The sequence below is a fragment of the Lagopus leucura genome, unplaced genomic scaffold (genome assembly GCF_019238085.1).
Source record: "Lagopus leucura isolate 7727_CA_CO unplaced genomic scaffold, USGS_WTPT01 Super-Scaffold_1, whole genome shotgun sequence".
In the NCBI taxonomy this organism is placed as follows: domain Eukaryota; kingdom Metazoa; phylum Chordata; class Aves; order Galliformes; family Phasianidae; genus Lagopus; species Lagopus leucura.
In genome coordinates, this window is record NW_024962250.1 from 24,147,470 (window position 1) to 24,169,365 (window position 21,896).

The window sequence follows — 21,896 nt, forward strand, 5'->3', positions numbered from 1 at the left end:
TTCTAGTTACATTTGTTTGAGAAGAGGAGAGAGAATGAATAGAATGAAATAAACACCAGTGAAAAGAGGAGATTGGAAGATGTATGGGAACTGCTGAATCATGGCCTGAACCTCTGATTGATTGCCTGAGGCGAGCAATGAGTCAGCCCTGAGAGCACAGGTGAAGGCAATTCTTCTGTGCTATCGGAAGGGATGGAGCCTGGCTCCACCTCTCCTAGACCCCATTTAAGAGCAGATTGCCACAGGGGGAACATTTCTTTTAGAGATTACTCCTCTTGGAGTCTTCTCAGCGAGCCTAGGACAAGGGTAAGCTTTCCATCCGTTCTTCTTTAGTGTAATAACCTGTTTAGCCTAACTTTCCTGTATATTTCTTAATTATAATGTCTGTATATTCATTGACTCTACAGAAGAGCAATCGTTAAATTGACTGGTGAGGGGAGGTGGTGGAGTTGCTCATTATAGGAGAGAGCAACAGGAATGTATTGAGGCAAACAGTGAACAAGTGGAAAGCTTGTAGGTAAGAACTAAGAGGCTGGCTAACATAAATGATACTGTTGTGGGTGTGTACTATAGGTGACTTGATGAGGAGAAAGTAGATGAAGCCTTCTACAAGCTGCTGGAAGTAGTCTCATGACCCCCAACACTGGTTCTCATGGGGAATTCTACCAACCTCATATTTGTTGGATAAGCAATACAGCCAAGCATATTAGGTCCAGGTGGTTCCTGCAATGTGTTGATTATAACTTTTTGAATCGTGGTGTGGAGGAGCTGATGAGAATAGGTGTGGTAATTGACCTTGTTTTTACTAACAAGGAAGTGCTTGTCAGGAATGTTGTGGTTTTGGGAAGCTTGGGATGTAGTGATCATGAGATGGGAGAGTTCAAGATCTTGTGTGGAAGAAGCAAAGCAATAAGAGAACAATAAGTAGAATTGCTACTTTTGAACTTCAGGCTCATGACTTGAAGTTGTGTACCTTGATGTCAAGATCTGTTTGAATGCCCACTTGTGCAATCTGTTGCAAGGTACCTGCTTTAGCAAGGGCTTTGGATTTGATGATCTTTTGATGTTCCTTTCAACCCCTTCAATTCTGGAAATCTGTGAAATGTTGTTAATTGAACCATTAAATACTTTGTTAAGAAGGAGCAATGTGGTAATAGATTGCCTGTGCTAACTACATATGTTGTAGCAGCACTAAATTGCTTGGATGCTGTCATGAATTTTAGGGATGCTGGAGGGGGAGCATTCATGGATGTGTGAAACCAAGTTAGCATATAGAAGAGTAAATAAATTTCCTGGCTTCAATTTAACATGAATCTGTAGCTTGATTTCCTTTCTCTTTTGATTAGCATATATATTAATGTCATAACAACAGACAGGCACACCTTTGACAAGTGCTAGAATGGCCCCACACGATATAGTTCTATAACTGTAGCTTCTTTCATGCCCTTCCAGAAGGAGCCCACACGGTGTATGTTCACGTGTAACATCTGTAGGGGGGAATTCAAGTTGCATTCTCCTTTTCTTCCTGATAGCCTTTTTCAGTCAGCACGTCATCAGTGTACTGCAGTGGTCTAACCTTTCATAATCATCAAGTGTTGCAGGATCTTTGTCTGAAAAATGACAGTTCTTTATTTAAATTACAAGAGGGCACTTCCTCATTTTAGGCTTTTGATTAAGTGCACAAAGGCAAATCAAAAAGTAATGATTTCTATAGCTGATCTCTGAAATACGTTATTTATTTGTGTTTCTGCTGCAATTCACAGGCAAGCCTTTCCTTGAGCACTTGACATATTTTGCTCATATTGCAGAGGTCTCACGCTGGGGCAGGTATAGAAATTGACTTAGTTTGAATCAGTTATCTCTTTTCTTTACATTTGGAAAACAACTGGTAAGGGCTAATTGTTAGTCCTAGTTTAGAAGCAGGTTGATGACTTCCTTTGCTAAGCAGTAATTCTAAGTCTCAGGTATAAAATACAGTCATTCACATAAAAGTGGCTTGGATTTTTTTCTACTGAATGAACTGTAAAGGCACGAATGCTTCATATTCAAAAAGGTGCAGACATAGTATTTATTTTCTAGAGAGATTCCTTTGATACTGTTCACAGATAATGTATTTTCTCTCCTTCCAATATTTTTGTCATAAATTCGCTGTTTGTGAGGAAAGCAGAAAAACTTGTATCTGCAATTCTAGTCCCTTCACTTGTGACTGTTGAGTGGTAATAAATGACTGCAGGGCCAAGCCCCTTTGTGACATTGATGCTCCCTGCCCTGTGCACTTTTCCCCAGTGTGGAAGATTTCTGCTAGACTAAGCTAAGTGTGGTTTTAAGTTGCTCTTTGACATGAATAACAGAGCCTGCTACTCCTCAGCAGCCTGCACTGCTGACCTGCTCTCAGCTTTATATCTTTATTGTTGAAAGATTCCATGACTGGAAACAGATCCAAACTGGGCATGCACTGTCCTGAAGGGCTATGGTGTGGGCGGCTCTAATAGAGAGGGTGAAACAGGACTGAAAGTCTGAAAAAGAGTGGTTGAATCCTCTTAGGGGAAAAAGGTGGAACTTTGTTCTTTAACCATTGTTTAATCCAGTTTTCTGTCTGAGGAAGCAGGACCTACCACAGGATTGCTTAAAGAGTAAATTAATTTAGCATAATGGCCCTGTGTTCTCTAGCTATAGAATTTACTTTTTTTTTTTTTTTTGTCACACATCTATGCTTTTAGTATCACATTACCTTAATCCAATTATATTTCCATTACTTATTAATTACGCATCTACAAGTGAGTAAAGTAGAAATAAATTTCATCCTGGTTGATTCTTCCAAAACCATGAAACAGGAGTTAGAGAAATGAAAATTGACACATTTCTCTTGGAAGACTGATCTCTGAAATTGCTTTGCTATTGTAATATGACATTTTGCCAAACATTTCTGAAGTCAATGCCTTTGCAGTGCACATTGCCATTATCTATCTTCCGGCATCTGTTGCTTTAATTTCTTGCTGCTTTGTCTGTGGCTGAATTCTGACTTCATGCTGTCATCCAAAAGAAGATGAGAGTCATAGAGTGCTATATCAACCTACAGCCTCCTGGGAAGGGGCGGGGAAGATTTGAGAAGCCAAAGAATGGGAGAGAACCAGAAGTTCTCTTAGTGATCAGTAGTAGTGTCATGCCCCAGATTCTGGACTCAGTACTGAAGATAAGCATCTACAAACTGTGGTCCAGTAAGTATGTTAGTCTGGCTACACTGACAGTGGATATATTTTCTAGAAGATGTAAAGATATGACTGAAACACAGAATTAAATGAACTTAGCAGTGATATTTAAAGATGTCATTAAAATAATTTTGTCTCCCACTGTGTTAACGATAAACTGAGAAGTATAATTTCCCATGAACTGAGAGTATAATTTGGTGGTGTTCTGTAGTGTCATATCTAATGACAACAGAAGGACACCAAGACTACAGCACTGACTGAACAAAAATACAAGGAAGCATATATATTTGTGTATTTTTTTCCATTTTGTATTAAACAAAAACCCAAAAAACTTGCAAAGTGCAAGTCAATTACTGCAACCTCTCTCCTTACTCTGGACTCACTAAATACAGTGATGTTCCAATAGATTTGTCCTGGCTATTAATTTTCTTTTTTTTTTTTTTGTCTTCTTTTTTTCCTAGTAAATTAGTATCAACTAGAAGAGAATTAAAGCAAAAAGGTAGCCTAAGTTGTGTGGCTTCATGCTGTGCTTACCCTGATCCTTTCTTTTATATGCAGTATTGTTACTTCTCTTTTTAGTGAACCACTCAATATTAGCAAATGGTTTTTCCCTTTGCAGTTAGCTTTCTTTATGTGTGCATGCATGTTGTACTTTGCTAATGCTAAGAGCATTGAAGAAGGCCAGTGAGTGGCTGCATATATGTAGGGTTAAAAATGAAAGCTGTCTGAAGCTGTTAGTACCAACCTCCCTTCTTCAAAATGGCCTGCATTTCCCACTGAAAGGAGTAAGTGTTCAGAAGAATGTGTATGCAATTAAATATTGTATTCATGGGATTGTTGTAAATAATGTCTTAAGGTCCTGTCGTTTATTTGCATATTTTATTTCATACGTATGTCTTTGCGTTATATTAACTAGTTTGTTATCATCTTGTTCTCTCGCAAGGTTTTGAAGTTTAAATTCTGCGTTCTCCTAAAACCAAAGTCTTCCTGTGAGGTATCAGGTTGATGGTGATGACTTTATGATTTGCACTGTATTGGCATTTGCAGATCACTGCTAGTAGAGATGTAGTCCTGTGGCACAGGAACACAGACATACTAGATCTCACGAATCAGAATGAGATCCTTTAGGTTGATCACTTATACTTTCTGCTCTTGTTCCCTTGATGTGGTTTTTTTTTTTTTTTTTTTTTTTTTTCCTAGCCACTCTAAGATCCCACTGACAAGATACTGTTGGCCAACATGCTCTGGAAACTGCTAATTAGTTGAGACTCAAGCATTGGGCCCCAGGGTTTGGGAAGGTTACTGTGTTGCAGCTGGGGATTTTGCTGCTCAGGCTATTGTGTGATTCATCCCATGCATGACCTTGCATGGTGCATGAGCAGATGCAATTTCACAGTGCAGGTGTTTCTGGACTGTCCCTGTTTCTGGTGGGTTTAATGATCTCTGGCAAAGCATTTGAGATCATGTTCTGGAAAGCCTCTGAAGCCTATGATGGATGTTCCAGAATTAGCCCTTTTTAGCTCAGTCTATTTAAGGGTAGTATCACCTCTTGTTTTCTGTTTTGCAGGGATGTTATAGAATAATAAGTGGTTAAAAAACACTGATAGAAAATGTCCCATTGGTTCACTTATAATACTTTTTTCCCCCTGTAACTGTTTGCATTGTATTTTGGTAGATTACCTTGCCAGAACTTTTTGCACTTTGTGTGGGAAAATGCCTTTGGAAAACATACTCTAAGGTGTATACAAAAGCAACATTCAGTTTTATTTCATAGGGATGTAACATTTTGTAAAGGATCATTTTCTTAAAGACTTGGCACAATAAACTGTGTGAAAACATATATGCCTGTAGAACTGACTCCTTGCCTGTCTTTTTAGTTTGTATGAAGTTTTTTCTTCGCTCTTTGAAAGTGGTAACAGTAAAATTCCTTAAGCCCCTAAGCAACGTGATGGCTATTGTTCTCAGGAATAACATTGTCTTGGCAGTAGACTACATAGAGGAAAGCTAAGTCATTCTGAATGCAGATTCACTCAGTCTTTTCCTAGACAAAAAAATGCTAAGCTTGGACATTTTTTTTATTTACCAGTGAAAATATTTTTGTTCCTCCTACACAGAAAAATGGAATTCCAAATACATACTATTGATTTAAAATTCATATTCTAGGTATACAGCTGAATTTGCTGAAATATTAAGGGTCCATCAGAATTTGGAGAGACTTAAGATTCATGTGTAACCACAGGCATGTAGTATCACATTGCATGCATTCTTAGCACAAAGTTCTGTAATTTACTTTATTCCTATCCATTTTTTTTCCCCCATTTGTTTGTTTTCCCTTATATTGTCTACTGAAGTTTTTATACGATCTCTCTCCCTTTGGTACTTGGATAAGGACATAAAATATCTGTATTGACCAGCTCCTGGTGCTGTAAATGTAAGAACTGAATTATGCCTAGACTAACAACTTACTGGAATACTGTTCCAGTATTTCAAGGATTTCATGAGTTGAATATAGTAACTTCATACTTTTTAAATAATGATGAATATTTTTTCTAGGAATTAGTCCAATTGCCCTGAAGCCCTTGTAAAGATGTAGCAGAGGCCATGTCCTATGACTGTGAGTTCAACAGTTTAACAATGTGAGGAAGAATCTCCTATTGTTTCTTCTGTACCTGCAATTGGCTATTTTCCTTTGATTTGCTCTTTGTTTGTGTATGGAAAGAGTGAACAGTGTATCCATGTACATTATTTCCAGGTCTGTCAGCCTATTGTCAGTACAACTTCTTTCTCACCTGTAATTTCCTGGGTGTGTGAACTCCATATGCTAACTGTGCCAGGTTCTTTAGTGGCTGCAGCACTAGTAGATCTGTACCCAGGTGTAAAAGAAGAATACACAGTAAAACAGAGCATTTTCCATGTAACGATTCTCAATTCTAGTTAGAAATGTATCCCTAATATATGAGAACCAGACTTCACACAGGAGTGTAAATCATGCCAAATTATGGAACAGTTTTTTAATCTGTGTTTGAAAGAGAGATGCTGGACCATTCCGCTTGTGACTTACAGCTAAATCACTTAAATTGTGAGCTTAACCTTGAGGTATTTTTATTGCATATTATTGTTTAAATAATGAAACTGGATAATGGAAGATGCTGTAATAAACTGAATTTCAAATGAGGGTTGAAATCCTGTAGATTGGGTTTTATCTCAGTTAATGGCAACACGGTTCAGTTTTTTAGTTTCATCATAATACAGAAATGAGATTTTTATTTGATATTGCAGCAGATATTACAAAGTGATTGATGACACTAATTTTCTGGCATTTCAGCTGCATGCCAACGATATTATTTGCTAATTGTTTTAAAATACACTACTATCTACTTGAAGTAGGGGCAGAGTGAGAGTTGTCCTAAAGTAGCAGGTAGTGGGTGCTTCGAAAGCAGGTGGGCCAAGTCTTTAATTTACTCATTGTAATAAGGACTCTGATATTGTTTTCTAAATGACATCTCTTTTCATTCAATGTCCACTATTCCTATTGCCTGACCCACAAAGCTTCTTAATCCCGATGCCTTCCAATTTGCTAGACAATAAATGAAAGGCTTAAGAAGGAAAGACTGATGGAGCAAGACTTGTTTATTCAACTCAGATGCTACTGGCAATGCGCTTCATTGCATTTAAACTGGCTGTGCTCTCCGTGGTGGTGGTTGACAGAGACTTGCATCGGTGTTCTTGCCATTATGGTCAGAGCACCCAGGCTCCTTAATACACTATTGCTGAGGCTCCTTCAAGACATTTAAGTTGGCCCTTACACAATTGACTGCCAAAGACAGATTACTTTCTAGGAGACAGGGCTTTGCTTGTTTGCTACCTTTCCTGCAGTTGCTTAAATTTGTGAAATTGGCCATAAAATTCCACCAAATTAGAAAATTAAAGCATAATTTTCTGTTACACAATTACTGGCAGCAATAGTGCAAAAATTACATCTTTTCCAGTCTGGTGTAAGTTGTTTTTTTATGTTCTTTTTGTGTTGGTGTAATTGACACTGACAGAACGTTAGAGTTGGGTCATGAATAATTCTGACAAGGTTAACTCTGTGTCCATTTCCAAAGTATGCCTCATTAACAGAGAGATTCTTGAGCTCTCTGTGAGGGTGGTGGATTCTGTGCCTGTCCTGTGACACAAGTTGGTAACCCAACAGCACAACTGTATGCACATTAGGAAGTGTAGAAATAAGAACAGAAGAGTCTTTATATGAAGTAACCTGTCAGATGTTTCTGTTTGATTTGCCATTACAAAGAGATCTCTTTCTGTTAATCAAAGTACAGAAAGGAAAATTTTGCATTTGCCAGTTCTCATTCTAATTTGAATGAGAAAGCGTATTGAAAGATTAAAGCAAAAATTGTTTATTAATCTTGTTTACCAGTGTCAAAGTCTTACATTTCTGTTTGAAGAAACTTTTTTTTTTTTTTTTTTCTTTTTCTGACTGGTTAACAATAGAAATAAAATGAATGGGAAATCAACAGAAACTATGTGCTGCTCTGTGTAGCTCCTGAATGGCTATCTATTTAAAAACCTTGTCTTGAAGGTAAGTCAGTATTGAGGTCATCATGAGTACAGCTCCTACCACAAATGCAAGGGAATGCACAGGACTCCTAACATATCATCTGTGGAAAGTTGTCAAATATATATTTCTCAGCATCTGTATCCATTGATTGGTACAATCTGTATTTCCACTAAAGAAGGCGGTACTGACCTGTGCACTCACATGCTTCAGGCATGCTGGAGTAACTGCGCACTATCAGACAGGCCATGTATCTCCTGTATAGACTGGCTCTTCATTACAAGAACAGTAAATCCAGAGTATAGTGTAGACACTGTGGCCATTGCTAAGGAAAGCAAGCAGACTATTGCAAAAATAGGTATGCAGGGGGTTACCACTAAAAGCAGTAGTCTAATGTCAAAGTAGTAACGCTGACAGAAGTGTTTGACTACTGTTGCTCTTGGATATGTGAATGAAAGCAAAATTAAATACTGCATATTCTTGTTTACTCATATGTATCATTTGCTTTTTTCTACATACCAAAAGTAGAGAAAATTATTTTGTACATCATCAAAGAAATTGAAAATCTCGATGCAGAAATTAAAAGTAAATGTGCAATTCCAGAGCTGTCATCTACTCTCTTCATTTTATGGAGAAACTGATTACAAAGAAGATAAATGAATTTGCATGTTTAGGATTTTTCTTGCACTTTCCCATGCAAAGTAGAGCCTCTGAAATGGCAGACTGGACTGCTGTGCCATCACTGTGCTGATGGCACTTTGCCTAACATTTTCACCCCTGCCCTGTTTGAAGAAGAATCTCAGGAACTGGGTGTAAGCCTCCATGAGCAATGGGGTACATGCAAGTTGCAATGTTCAGAAATTTTTTTCTAAGAATTCTGCCTTCTCTTGTATTAGACGTTTGGCTATTGGTAACTTGAGAATTTGGAGGGAATGTGTGTCAGATGCAAAGGCAAATTTATGGAGCTGACATCAAGAAATCAATTGAAGCATGTGAGAGTAGGAATTCTACTCTAGTGTTTGTTTCTCTAAATGTAAACCTTTCAATAAGGAACCATTTGATTTGATTACTAATTATCCAATTCGTTCCTATTCTGCAGTAGTTAGAACATTCTTTGCTTTTGATGATGAGATTTCATGCTGAAAATGTAGGTTATAACAACCTATTTTTTGCCAGGAAATGAGATGTTGCTTCTGCTTATTGAACAGCCAGATTTCTACATGCTTCCCTCAAGTTTAGGTCCTCAACACTCTGAACTTCTCAGTTACTGTCATCCAAATCTTCATATTTGGTTAGAAGTAATCTGTGACCTGACGGTATCATTTACTTTACGTGCAGTACGCCTACTGTTGTTTAGCCTGCCCTATGGTGTTATGACCACGTGAGTATTGTGTGCAACCTTCTACTAATCTAGTGCTCCTGCTGCCTATAAGATAGTGTACAGATTCTTGCAAAGGGAAAATAAACATGTTGCCTGAACAGGAACTGAATCACAGACTCATCTCATAGTTGATACCTCAGTGATAAAAGAGACCTGTTTAATTTGTAGATAACATCCTGGCTGGACCATACTGTGCATGTGCCTTGGAACACAATGTGCAGTTTGATTGGTGATTTTTCAGTGTGTGTCCACCTGCTTCATTTCCTGTCCACCCTGAGGCCCAAGGGGAGTAGCTCACTTGATCACTGTTTTCTGCTGACTCTGTGAGTTGTTCTCTTGGCAGTATGGGAAGCCTCTTGCAGTCTCCTGCTGGCAGGAACTAAAAAAAGGTATTATTATGGAGGTGTGGTCTAAAATATACCAAAGGAAAAAAAAAAACCTCTTTTTTTTATCCTGTAAAAAGTGACATATTCACCAAATATGGCCAAGAACCTCCAGCTGTATGCCTGAAGTTAGAGTCAGTTTTCTCCATAAGCCACTGTATTATAATAGGGAGGGAAGATGCCTTCTCAGTTGCCTAAGTACTGGATATCTAGATGAATCTGGGTGGCTTTCTGATGCCAAATGTAAGAGACTTCATCCTCTGATGAGGAAACACAGATTTGTGACAATTTATGCCTGTTTAAGTTAGTGGGAGCCATTTCTGTCACCCTTACAGTGGGAGGTATAGTAAGTGTGTTAGGACATTTAAGATACCGCAAAGTCTTACTGGTGATACTAATGGAGTCCCAAAGAGGTATCTGCTGCTTATCTCTCAGTTTACCAGAGTTGTAATGGAGGGCAGGACAGACCATACTGGACAACAAACCCATCATTTTTCTGTTACAGGTAACACAGTTAATAAATGTTAAGCTCCTACACCTGGACAAAGCAGTCTCAGCTACTTTTCACTTGTCCTGACATTTTTATTCAACACAGAACACTCTTTGGCATAAAATTTCATTCATTTTTTTTTCCAGTATTAGGAACATAGTTATATCAGCAGGTTTGCTCTCTGGCTGGCAGAAGGAACTTGCTATTGCTCTCCAGTGACCAACTGTAGGAGTTACAGCAAACAGCAAAGTCCAGTTGGTTCCCCAGAGTGAGGTTTTAAACATGCTGGTATTTTTTTATGACTGTAGGTCAATATTATTATGTCCTAGATGTGAGTCAGCGACGTGCAGAAGATGAGCTTAATGTCTCTTTACCATGGCCCTGAGTTTTCCATGTTTTCTTTTCAAGCTATGTAAGGAAATTTTTTGTACTGCATAGCAGAAATGTTAAGTCACAGCCTGAAACAGTGATTGAGCAACTGGTGGGAAGGCAGGGCCAACCCAGGTGAGGTTAGGTGAATGTAGTGCACCTGAATGACTGGAATGGGTGGAACCAGGATCCACCTTTTCACAGACCTCATTTAAAGATTGGCAGTGGAGGCAAGAATATCTTGCTGGAGATACCTGCCTACCTGAGGCCTTCCAAAGGTAAGCCACTTTTTCCCTTTGTTTTTTGTATCTATGGCTGCTGCGTTTGGGCTTGTTCTCATTTGCTGCAGCCAAAGACTTTGCTCTGTTATAATCACTGTACTTTCCACCATGTTATAGAATTGCATACTGTTATTATATTTCTACTTAGTCCACTTTGAAAGTAATACCTCCTATTTGTTACCATGGAAAATACAGCAAATACAAAACGCACCACAATGCTATTTAGTAAAGTGCATTCTCAGCTGCAAAATGCTGTTGTTCAGCTTTGTCACCAGTATCAGCTCTGCATTTTCTTCAGCAACCAAGAGCCTGCATGCTATGCCCTTTAAAAAAAACTGTACCAGTGGAGGTGTCCCACTGTCTTTGTTGCAACTGCTAACACGTCACTCACTGCGCTTGTATCCACTGTTTGGTCTTCACGAACATTTCAGCAAGCATTGATGAATGCCAGTGGGTGCACTTTTTTTTTTTTCCTGTGTGGGGGAATTCTGTGACACATCTTTGCTTCATATGTACTTCCACGTAAGATGCTGTTCTGTCAGACTGCCCCTGTGCTGCCATCTGTCATATGCTAACAATGTGCAATGCAATATTGCCAGAAAGTTTCAACTTCTGCCATACCAACATCTGTCTCTGTCATGGGCCAGCGTCTTAAATAGGAGACATTATTTTCACAGCAGTCCTCATATTGTAGTGGTGCTAATGAGATGCAATGATTCTCATTTTTTGCTATTTTCAGTAGCGCAGTTTTGTTGGTTGCACTTGTTCATGGAAGACCAATGATTAATGGGTAGATAGAAAGGGGATGGCTAAAACTTGCTTCCATGGGAAGGCTAGGAGATCTATTCAGCTGGCCGTTAGAAGCTCATTACTACAGCAATAAAAGGATTGATCCCTTCATAAAGCTCCCTCAGAACTTAACTATTCACCTATGTGCAATTACATACTGGCAGTATAAAAATGCCACTGATAAATCACATTTTTTATTTCAAAAATCAAGGGAGAAGAGACATATTAATATACTGCGTCATATAGAATTAATATAAATTAGGAACTAATAGAACAAGCTGCTAGGAGCAATGCTGCCATTGCAAAATTTTGAATAAGTTGACAGTAGCAGTCAGTTTATTGCACCCGGACAGGGAACAGGCTCTACTTGTGTCAGGGGATGTGACTTAAAGGGAATATGCATCTTAAGTAGACTATTGAGGGCAACAGAACTAGCTGGGCAAAAAATGAGTTTATTGCTGCTTGAAGCAGTGGCCTAAGAAACAAATGTGCTACTCTAAAGTACAGAGTACTTGTTATTGCATTGTGTAAGATCTCATAAAAAATGCAAAACAACAAAAAAAGTGAAGAAAGTGTCTCTACTTCATGCAGGAATAACCTGATACCTTTTCCTTATTCTTCCTTTGTGTTCTTTTTTTAGACAGAGCAATTAGCTGCCTTTTCTGAAGCTCCTCCTCAGTGCATTTCATAGGGTGACATAGGGCTTGTTATAAGGCTGTTTAGAGATCAGCCCAGGGAAAACCCACTTGTAGTGCTTTGGTTTTCAAAATTCTCTAACGTCCTACTTAACATATTTAATTTTGCTTTCAGTTATGTGTGCCGTCGGGTGCCATGTGGATTAGCACTACATTTCAGCAACATATGTGATGGTCTTCCCTGTGAGTCAGTGTTGCAGCAGTGGTTAGACGCAGTGCTGCAGAGGTGATGGTTTCCTGTGTGCCTTCGTAAGTGATTTTTAGAAGTACTGCCATCTTTATGATGATAGATCAATAGTAATATCACTTGATACTGACTCACTTTACTACTAGAAAAGCAGGATTAGAGGAGATTTGTGCAAACAACATATTTCAGCTTCAAAACATCACTAACTGGAGTACTAATTTTCAGTAATACAGATGATACTATACATGCCACTTTGTACTCTGGACATTTCAGTCCATGTAGGATTAATGAAATATAAATTTGAGTGAGGTAGCATAGCAAAATATGAGCTTGCCTTCCCTGAGATTTGTTCTCTAGAACTGTTTTTGAACAGCTATGAAGAACTGATTGAATAAGCTCTGATTTCTTCTGTTTCCCCACTGATCTCAATGTATTTTCCTTTTTGCTTTTTACAAAATTTGATAAAATAAATGGACACAGGTCTGTGGGCTTATTTAATTGCATAAGCATGTGCATTTCTCTACTGTGCTTATAATAAGCTTCATGGAAACATACCTGCTGTCACTTGATTCTTGCAATTTATTAACATCAAAGGAAGTAACGTTGAAGACAATCAAATCATCATTTTGTTTTCCTGTTCTCCAAATATATATATATTCACTGAAACTTTGAAAAAGAAGATAACTGCATGATTTGCATCATAAATACAAACTATTTCAATATAGTTTTCTGTTTGGGTTGGAGTCAAAAGTTTGCTTACAAAATTGTAGCAGAAAAAAGATGCAATACTAAACAAAATGTTTTGAAGCAGCAGAAAAAGAAAAGCTATAGAAATTCTAGATTAATATGATACAGCAAAATATTTGTGATAATTTCTCTTCTGACCAATGTCATGGATTGTAGGGATTTTAAGAAGTCAACAGAATCTTAGTTCACGGTGCAGTAAAGATTAATACACTTTAGACACAAATGCATTTTATTCAAAATAAAAAACTGTAGGTGAATATAAGCCGTTTGAGAAGAAAACTGTTCTTTGCCTCACTCTGGTCAATCTACATAAGAGATCACCTAATTCCATAAACTTTTCTTAGGTGTAAAGAAGATAGGCAAGGACTACTGTTGGCTTATCTAAACATGAGGGTCTGTACAAGGTTAGCGTGAGAGCATATCCTCTCCTCCAACTGCAAAACAACGACTCCCCTGTGCATAAATTCAAGATCTTCACTGATGTTGCTGTGGCAATGTGTGCATCCACTCTTAGCAACTGCTTTCTTTTTGTTCTCCTTTCATGACCTGAATTCCCATTGAGGGATGGATTGCATATTTTAAAGGCACAGTTTTGAAGCTACAAGTATCTGGTGCATAAGCAAAAATTAAGGGAAGTATTGCTATATGCTTGCCCTAATTTTATACTGCTCCCTATGTGTTTACTATATCCCAGAAGAGATAATACTGAATTAGACTAACCTTTTGTCTGTCCAGGATGGATGTTTGTTTGTGTCTTCATTTAATGTATATCCAGTTTTAGAAGTTAACGATACTGCAGGGATTTCCACAAAGCTTTTCTCTGTGGGGAATCTTCCTGAATGTTCACTGCTGCGTGAGGAGTCTCATGTTACATTTCCTACATGTGGCCGACATAGGTAATGCTATGTCTTTCTATCTTGCACTCAGAGATACAAGGTGTGGGTTCTTTTGTTGCCCTTGGAGAACCATGCATGGGAGAAGAATTCTGGCACATGTGCCTTGTATGCAGGGCAGCTGAGACACAGAATCATTCAGAATTTGGGTTTAGGATGCAGGCATTATCTGATATTTTTAGGTGACATTTCTAAAGAAAGTGATGATGGGTATTGGCTTTAGGTAGTCTGTGAATGCCGTTGAGTATGTGTTGACAAGCCTAGTGATTCATAGTCATGGTACTACAGAAAATGCTTTGTTTTAGCTCAAATCTGGTGTGGTATTCCTTAGCTGCACAACCTCCTCCTACTGTTTCATGAAGATGGGATGTTGTTCCTTGCTTTGGAGAGTGGGAAGAACTAATGTAGTTTTATCATTGATTGGTTCCTCAAGAGATCTGCTAAAGGGAGTTCAGAGAAGGGGAAAAGTTCTAAAACCTTCAGTGAGGATTTGAAATTAATGAGAGATGAGCATCAACGGTTGCTGCTTCTGTGACTGTGCTACACCAGACCAGAGAGTAGTACTAGCTGCACAGTGTGAGGTCACTGTATTCACAGCTGAGTGACTTATTATATATTCTTTCTTGAGCATGTATTCTCTTTCATACAACCATTCCCTTGCAGAATTCTGTGCAGGGAAGTACTGAGAAAGCATTAGTCCGTTCTTCCATCATCAGAATGCTCTTTTCCATTAAAGGCTACTCCAGAGCCTCTGATAGGTCATGAAAGAGACCAGAGTGTGGCCAGACTAATGGCGTGATAAGCAGCAGATGGAAAATTGTTCCCTACAGACTACAGCAAGCTGACTAGTCAAAAGCACTGTAATGTATTGTACATATAGTGCAATCAAAGGATAAGTTTAGCAGCAAATTCAGTATTACAGAATACTCTACACGCTCTGGAGAGCTGAGATGTGTGCTGTGGGAGCTATAACTGTGACTTTTTTGGTTTTTTCTTTACATTTTCATTCTTCATGCATACATTTTGGGAGAAGAGCTGCTTCAGAACCCGAGGAAAATCTTTTTGCAAGAAAAGCATATGTGTGAAAGGGAAATATTATAATCTGAGAAGCTACAGAGACAAGGGAGTCCTCAGATTAAAAACAGGGAAGATTTTATCCCCATTTGAGTATTTATCTCTGCCATTATGAGCCTCTAGACTTCATAGTTGCCCAGGATTTAAAAAAAAAAAACCAACAAAACACAAACAACAAAATCAACAAACCAGGTTTCTACTTCAGTGCTATTTTTTATTAGCAGTTTTTATTAGCAGTAGAGCAAGATACTAAAAAAAGCCATAAAAAGCAATTATTTTCCTCTTACCTCTGTCATCAGGAATCTCAGTGCCATTGTGTGATTGCGTAAACCTTATCCTCTACAGTAATCCCTGATAATGTGCAAACTCCCCAGCCTCCTGACAAATGAATAGTAGTGGTACACTTGACAGAAAATACACCATTGCCACCAAACATGAATCTCTTTCATCCTCTTTTCATGTAATGTTCATCATTGTGGAAGCTTCTGTACTCTTTTCACAATCCCTCGGAGTCATGTACTTCATACAGCACACTTCATACAGCATCTCCCAAGCATCTTATTTTAGCTATTTCGCTACCAGCTTCTGTAAGTATATCCTACAGGTTTTCCCTTTGCTTCTGCGTGAAGGATGGTGTGTTAGATCAGGGGGAATAGGTGGAAAGGCAGGATTTGTGAACATGGATGTGCAGGCAGCAGTGAGCTGAGGCAGGTGTGGTGGCTGTGACTGGGGAGGTGGGAGATGCCTTTTAGTCCACTGGCAAGTTCTGCAGAAGTGACAAACAGCTTTAGGGTTCAGTACATATCTGACTGGTCTGGTAACTTACTCTCAGGATCAAAGCGGTTAGGTGTTGTCAGCTTAAATTTAGAAAGCTCTGAGCAAAATATCCAACCAAAACTGTGTTGTGTGCTCCATTTTAAAATCAGCTGCAACCAGTATTCCTCATTTTTCAACACGATAGAAATTAACCCTGTTTTCTAGGGCTGTTGTAGTACAACTTTAAGTTTGCAACAGAACATTGTCATATGATGAAACTGAGGCCATAGCTCTGTGGATAGCATGGATCAATGCTGTAGATGAAGGTCCTACCGTATCGAAGTCAGAAACCTACTGGGCACTGCTTTGTTTTGTTCTTTTTCACATTGCTCCACTCGTATCTTTTTCTCCAGCATTGTTACTAAGAAATACTTCATGCAATGCATTTCTGTATTGTAACTTTTTTTCACTGTTGCTGGTCATGCCTGCCTGCGTAAGTAATTCTTTCTAGCACTAGAGCTCAAAATACCCCCTATATTTGTCTGGCAAAAAACGTGCTGGGTCTCTGCCTTTCCATCAAACTAAAGCTGGGGTCCCATTGGTATGCTAATTCAAGGCAGTAGAGAGCAGTTCTCCTTACCTGCAGCTTTTATAACTCAAACATTTTCTAATCAATTTCCTAATTGGGACCTAAGGGATCCCGTTATGCTTTAATATTATACTGGACAAAATCTATATCTTTTTCTTTTAAAATCTTTAATTATGAGATGAATTTTAAATGAATTTGATCAGGGTGACTATTTACATGTTCCAAGATTTATTTATTTCTTTATTTAAGTTGACAGAAATACTCTGCTGTCAGCCATAATTCTCTATATGGGAAGTTTTTCTAAGACACTGCCATTGTATAGATCCAGTACTACATATTGAAAACTATTTTTCTTTCAGTTATTTTTGTTGTCTTCATCAGTGACCACAATGATTGGTATGTGTTGTGTGCAGATTGATTTGTGTGCCCTGCAGTTCAAAGGGTTATATAAGATGTTGTGTTAAAAGCCGGAAACTGACAATACAGGTGAACAGTTTGTGTGGTGAATGTTCCAGAGACGCTACATAAGAAAAATAACTTCATCCCAGCATTTCTGTAAACATTTTCCTCCTAACCTCAGCTGGTTGTTGGCACACTGTAGTGCTTGTGCTTTAAGACTGAGATGCTTTTAAGATTCCCCTTACATAATGATAAAAGCCCTTTTTTTTTTTTTTTTTTTTTTTTTTTGTCACATAGGCAGACAGAGACAAAAGTATCCCATATAGTAGGAGGAAGCTCACATATCCACAAAACCAAAAAAAAGTCACGTGTATGCACTATATGCTGATATACTGATTCACCAGTTGTAAATAATCTTTTTGTTGTTTCTCAGTTTACACAGGGAAGACGGTGTATACTTACATAACTATGAATTCAGTAGTCAGTCAATTTGATTTAATTTCAAAGATACTGATTTAACTCCACGTCAATATAATTTTCTTGTGGAAGTTAGATGGGATTTTCTTGGGGACTATTCTGTATTGGTTTTTATTGAATCCCAAAAACATTACCTTCATTATTTCTTTTTTTGTGTGGTCCCCATACAAACTCTTTAGATTGGAAATCAGTGTAGTTTAAATTAGAGTTATGCTTTGCTTTGTGACCATCAATGAGGGGCACAGTGAGGGGTATTGACGCAGTGAATCTCTGTCTTATGTTTGTGGTCTGCTTTTGTCCTGTCTTTTGCTGTTTTTAAGTAACTGCATTCTTTGAAGGAGAAATAGGAAGATGACATCTGGAAAGGAAGAGTGCCTACAGGGGGATTTGGTCCCACTCAGTATTCAGTCTTTGAATTTGTTTTTTTTTGTTGTTGTTTTTTTTTTTTTTTTTTTCGGCAGTTTTTTGAAGTTGTAGACTTAACAGTTATATCTAAATTTCTGATTTGTCAGGTGGGTGATAAATACACTGAGTGAAGTTCCTGTAGAAAGTAGCTGCGTAGAGACTTGGAAAGAGTTTGCTTTAGTAGTTTATATGAGGTCTGAATTTCGACTCTAAAGAAAGGATTTGCCAGTAGAGAGATCCAGCATCAGTCACTATCTGCTATCTGCTAAGCACTAGAACTATCTGCTAAGACCTGAGAGACATGGTAGGAATATGGTTATTTCTGCTTGGGTCTGCTTTTTCTCTTAGTTTTAGGTTTCAACTGGTATGCTCAAATAGCATTCTTTTGTCATATACGATGTTAGAAGAAAAATACAGATACCTTCTGTAAATAATGCAGTTCTGAGGCAACTTGGCTTAGATGAATCTTCTCACCTGCCTTTGAAGTTTTGAGGAAGGTGTGCTGGCACTAGCCAATGGGATTGAAATATTATTAAATGGGGAAGAAAAGAAAGGAATGAGATCTAAAAAGACCAGGAAACGGGTAGGTGATCAGGAGATAATCACAATTCATCTCAATCTTTTTTTCACTCAGCCTGGAGGAATCTCATCTTCTCACTGTTCCCAGGATATGCAATGTATCTTGATATGGCTGGCTTGAGAACTTTATTTTCCTACTGCAAACACAGGCAAATCAAATATGTATGGCCTGACACTGCTTGTTCTGCCATCACCCAAATTGAGAAAGCAGCTTCTGCAAAAGAAGCATTAGATGTCAAACTGAATGACACATCCTTTTGAAAGAGAAAAGCAAATCCCTCTGTGTGAATAATTGTGTAATAAATAAAAGCTCTTATTTCTCAAAACTGTTGACATTCTGGGTCAAGCTTCTCCCTGGTGTGATATGCCTGTCTTCAGCGAATTTACAGGAGGAGAGAAGTGGCCCTCCCTGCTTAGACAGAGGAGATGCTGCCCATGCATTTGTCTCACATCTTGGAATATCAGTTGTGAGCTTGTGTGTATCTGTGTATAATGTGTGTACAAGTGGGCATATGTGTGCAATAAGGAAATGAACTTCATCTTTGTTATAAATTTTAATACTCATATTTATTAGCTTGAATGCATTTGAATAATCTTCCAGGCCTGTTACCTACTACAGTTTTTCTATTCACTGTTGATATAAGCCTTACTGTCTTTTAACTTGCAGCGAAACAGGTTTATCATAGTAATTTTTAGCATTAACATTAAAATGTTATAGAAGGAGCTTAAGTACTGTAATAATCATGGAAGTGACTATAAAGCGACATTTTCCACTACATCTTATCTGTTCTTTTAGTTTCTTCATGTCATAGCTGATTAAAATGAAGATTTTGCTTCTCTTTTCTTTGTAGCTTAAATATAACTACATCAGAAGGAGCTGAAGCCTTTCTGCCTTGTAGAGAACAGTTCAAAGATCTGCTCTGCTGCAGATGCTTTTTTTGGTGTTGAGATGAGAAGCAGCTAATACCAACTGCAGTGTTAAGTGCTGCAGTTGGCTATCAAGCATTAGCATAATGAGAAATCTTTTAATTTGACCTCAAATAAAGCTAAACATTCAGCCATTAAAAAAATAAAGTTACTTTCCTGGTCTTTCATTTCTGCGGTGGGAGAGTACAAGTATAGGTCTCCTGTGCAGTTTGAATTGCCTCTCTTTTCATCTGCATTTCTGTATGTATATAGACGAGCTTTACCCTTCTTCCTGATGAAAAGAGAGGCAACCCCAAGAAATAAAGCTCATCTTACTATTTGCGTGAGTAAACAGAGATTAAGACAGGTTAAGATGATAAAAGTAATAGGTACAGTAAGAGATGAGCAGGTGGAGAGATATAGGAATCTTTGTATCTCTTTCTAGAATTCAAGGCTGTTGAATAATCTCTCTGGGAAAAGCATATACCCTATAGAAGCATTCCTCTTTAGCTTGCATTTTTTTTCCTTGTTTGTTTATAATTTCTTTGCAATTTTGCTAATATTAACATCTTTCTACAGGAGAAACATGTACCTGAAAGTTCATAAGGAAGTATGCTGAGAAATTCAAAATTCAAAGCGAAGGTGATTGTTTTTCACACTAGTGATTAGACTATGCAAATGGCTGTGGCAGGTGAAGGGCAATAGCTTCTCAAATGAGAAAAGAATGTTCATTTAAGTAACAAAACATTTTCGTATGTACCACCAGGCTCACTTCTACTAGGGGAGAAATATTCCTGAAAGTTTTTCCTCAAGGCCTGAACAGTTAAAGCTTGAAATGAAGGCTGACATGAGTAAAGAAGCATGTTATCCCGTCCTGTCTTGCTGTGACATGCTATGTAAGCCTTCTCAGAACCTGGAACAATTTGAGGTTTCGGCCTTTCACCACAGTCTTTATGTTTGAGACAATCGTTTTGTGCGAGGCTTCATGTGGGGCATTTGGTGCCAGTCAATGGCAGTGGCTGTACTCTCAAGTAGCTGGATAAGGTTCTGATGATTTTTGTGTGTTTCTCTGCATTAAAGCTTTAAAATACATCATCTTAATATTCTATAAATAAAAGTTTTATATAAGTTTTCTGTACCTCTTTAATGTCTTTCCGTGTCTGACAGAGAGAATCTTGCTGTAAAGCTATTTGCTTCCCTGTGATAAATGCTGATGTTTTCATAAATATACTTTTTACATGTACGTATAATCATGGCTATCTAATTAAAAGCTCCATTGCAGAGAAGGGACAATATTAAAATTATGATCTCTATTTTATGTACCATAACATGAAAAGAAAGGTGCTGAATTGTAAATGAAATAAAAATAGTACTGTGCTGTGCCATCTCAAAAGGTCAGCTATTAGACATCCTGCAGAAAGATGTCTGTCTTGCATATTCTTCAGAATACCAGATTCCCCTCCACCTCACAATGAGTACCGATAGTTAAATCAGTTAAATGTGAAATGAAGGTTAAATTTTTCTATGCTACTCAGTCCATAAACATAAGGCATTACATTCCTTTCTCATCTAAGTGTAAGTGGATATTTCTGTCCCTCGATAAAATTGTGGTAAATTCTACATCTTGGGCAGCATAGGGCTAGATGAGGTAGTAGGTAACAATATACACTGAACAGAAGTTTGTAAAGTCAGAAGTAATGAAAGATTTTTATGCTTTCAAGTGACTTTTCTGCAAAATAAGTAAGGAAAGATTGGAATTGGTGCTACTAGACCACCACCTTACTATCTCTCTACCCATTTTGCACTGCACATTAATCACTGCTTATGATTAATGATTGTGATAATAGTACTCAGTAGGCATTTTCTGTGCTAGAAGCTATCGTACTAGAAGCTAATTTAAAGCACTTTGTTTGCAATGTGACTTTTTTCCCATTGATAAGAGAAAGGTCTGAGGGAGAGCAGTGGCATGCTCCAGAGAATGGGAAAACCTTTTGAAAATGTTTGTGATAAAATTAGTTTAAAATTTTTTTCAGCTGCTGTCTCATGAATACCGTATTCAACTAAATAGGCTATAAAGAAACACTGAGATAGAAATGAGGATTTCTCTCATCAGTATAGCTGTTAAAAACATTTTGTTTAAGAAGTGGATGATCTCAAGACTTTTTGAAAGTCTTTGAAGCTCCAGGGATGGCTGCACAAAGATTTGGACTGCACTTGCTAGTTTGTCCATAACACTGATGTTAGGATTTTATTCTGAATTGACAATAGCTTTCCCCTCCTGCTTCCCAACCTGTTGCTTAGGTGGGCTGTAGCGCACTACTGATATTTGAGTTACTTCATATGATTGTGGAAACACCAGTGGTCAGAACTGAAGCCTTTATTGGTCTTTTTTGGAATAGAACCTTCGAGGACTACCCACTAAGGCATACTGTGTGGTGAGGCAGCACTCTCTTCTTTCCACATATTAACCTTAACAGTGTTTTCCCATCTTGACTGAAGTAAATATAGGTTTTGGTACACACAGCAGATAACTGCAAGGTTTCAACATGACAATGCCACTGTTTAAAAAAATAATTTAAGTGTTTTTATTGATTTGCCAGCAGGAAGAAGTTGACAAGTGGAGATAGACTATTATTTATGTTGTGATACACTTTCTTCATATTTGGTTGCTTTTGTAAGGCATGATATGATGGAAAATGGAATACAGTATCTATCTTAATTTATCTTAG

The 21,896-nt window shown here is 38.0% G+C and overlaps 1 long non-coding RNA gene across 1 annotated transcript; it reads left to right on the forward strand.

Annotated features, from left to right (window-relative positions):
* Positions 1 to 267: 267 nt before the first annotated feature.
* LOC122178315 lies at positions 268 to 20,067 on the forward strand. The gene is made up of 3 exons (XR_006178289.1): positions 268 to 306; positions 19,747 to 19,809; positions 19,934 to 20,067. It is a non-coding gene; the product is annotated as an uncharacterized LOC122178315 (long non-coding RNA).
* Positions 20,068 to 21,896: the final 1,829 nt, after the last annotated feature.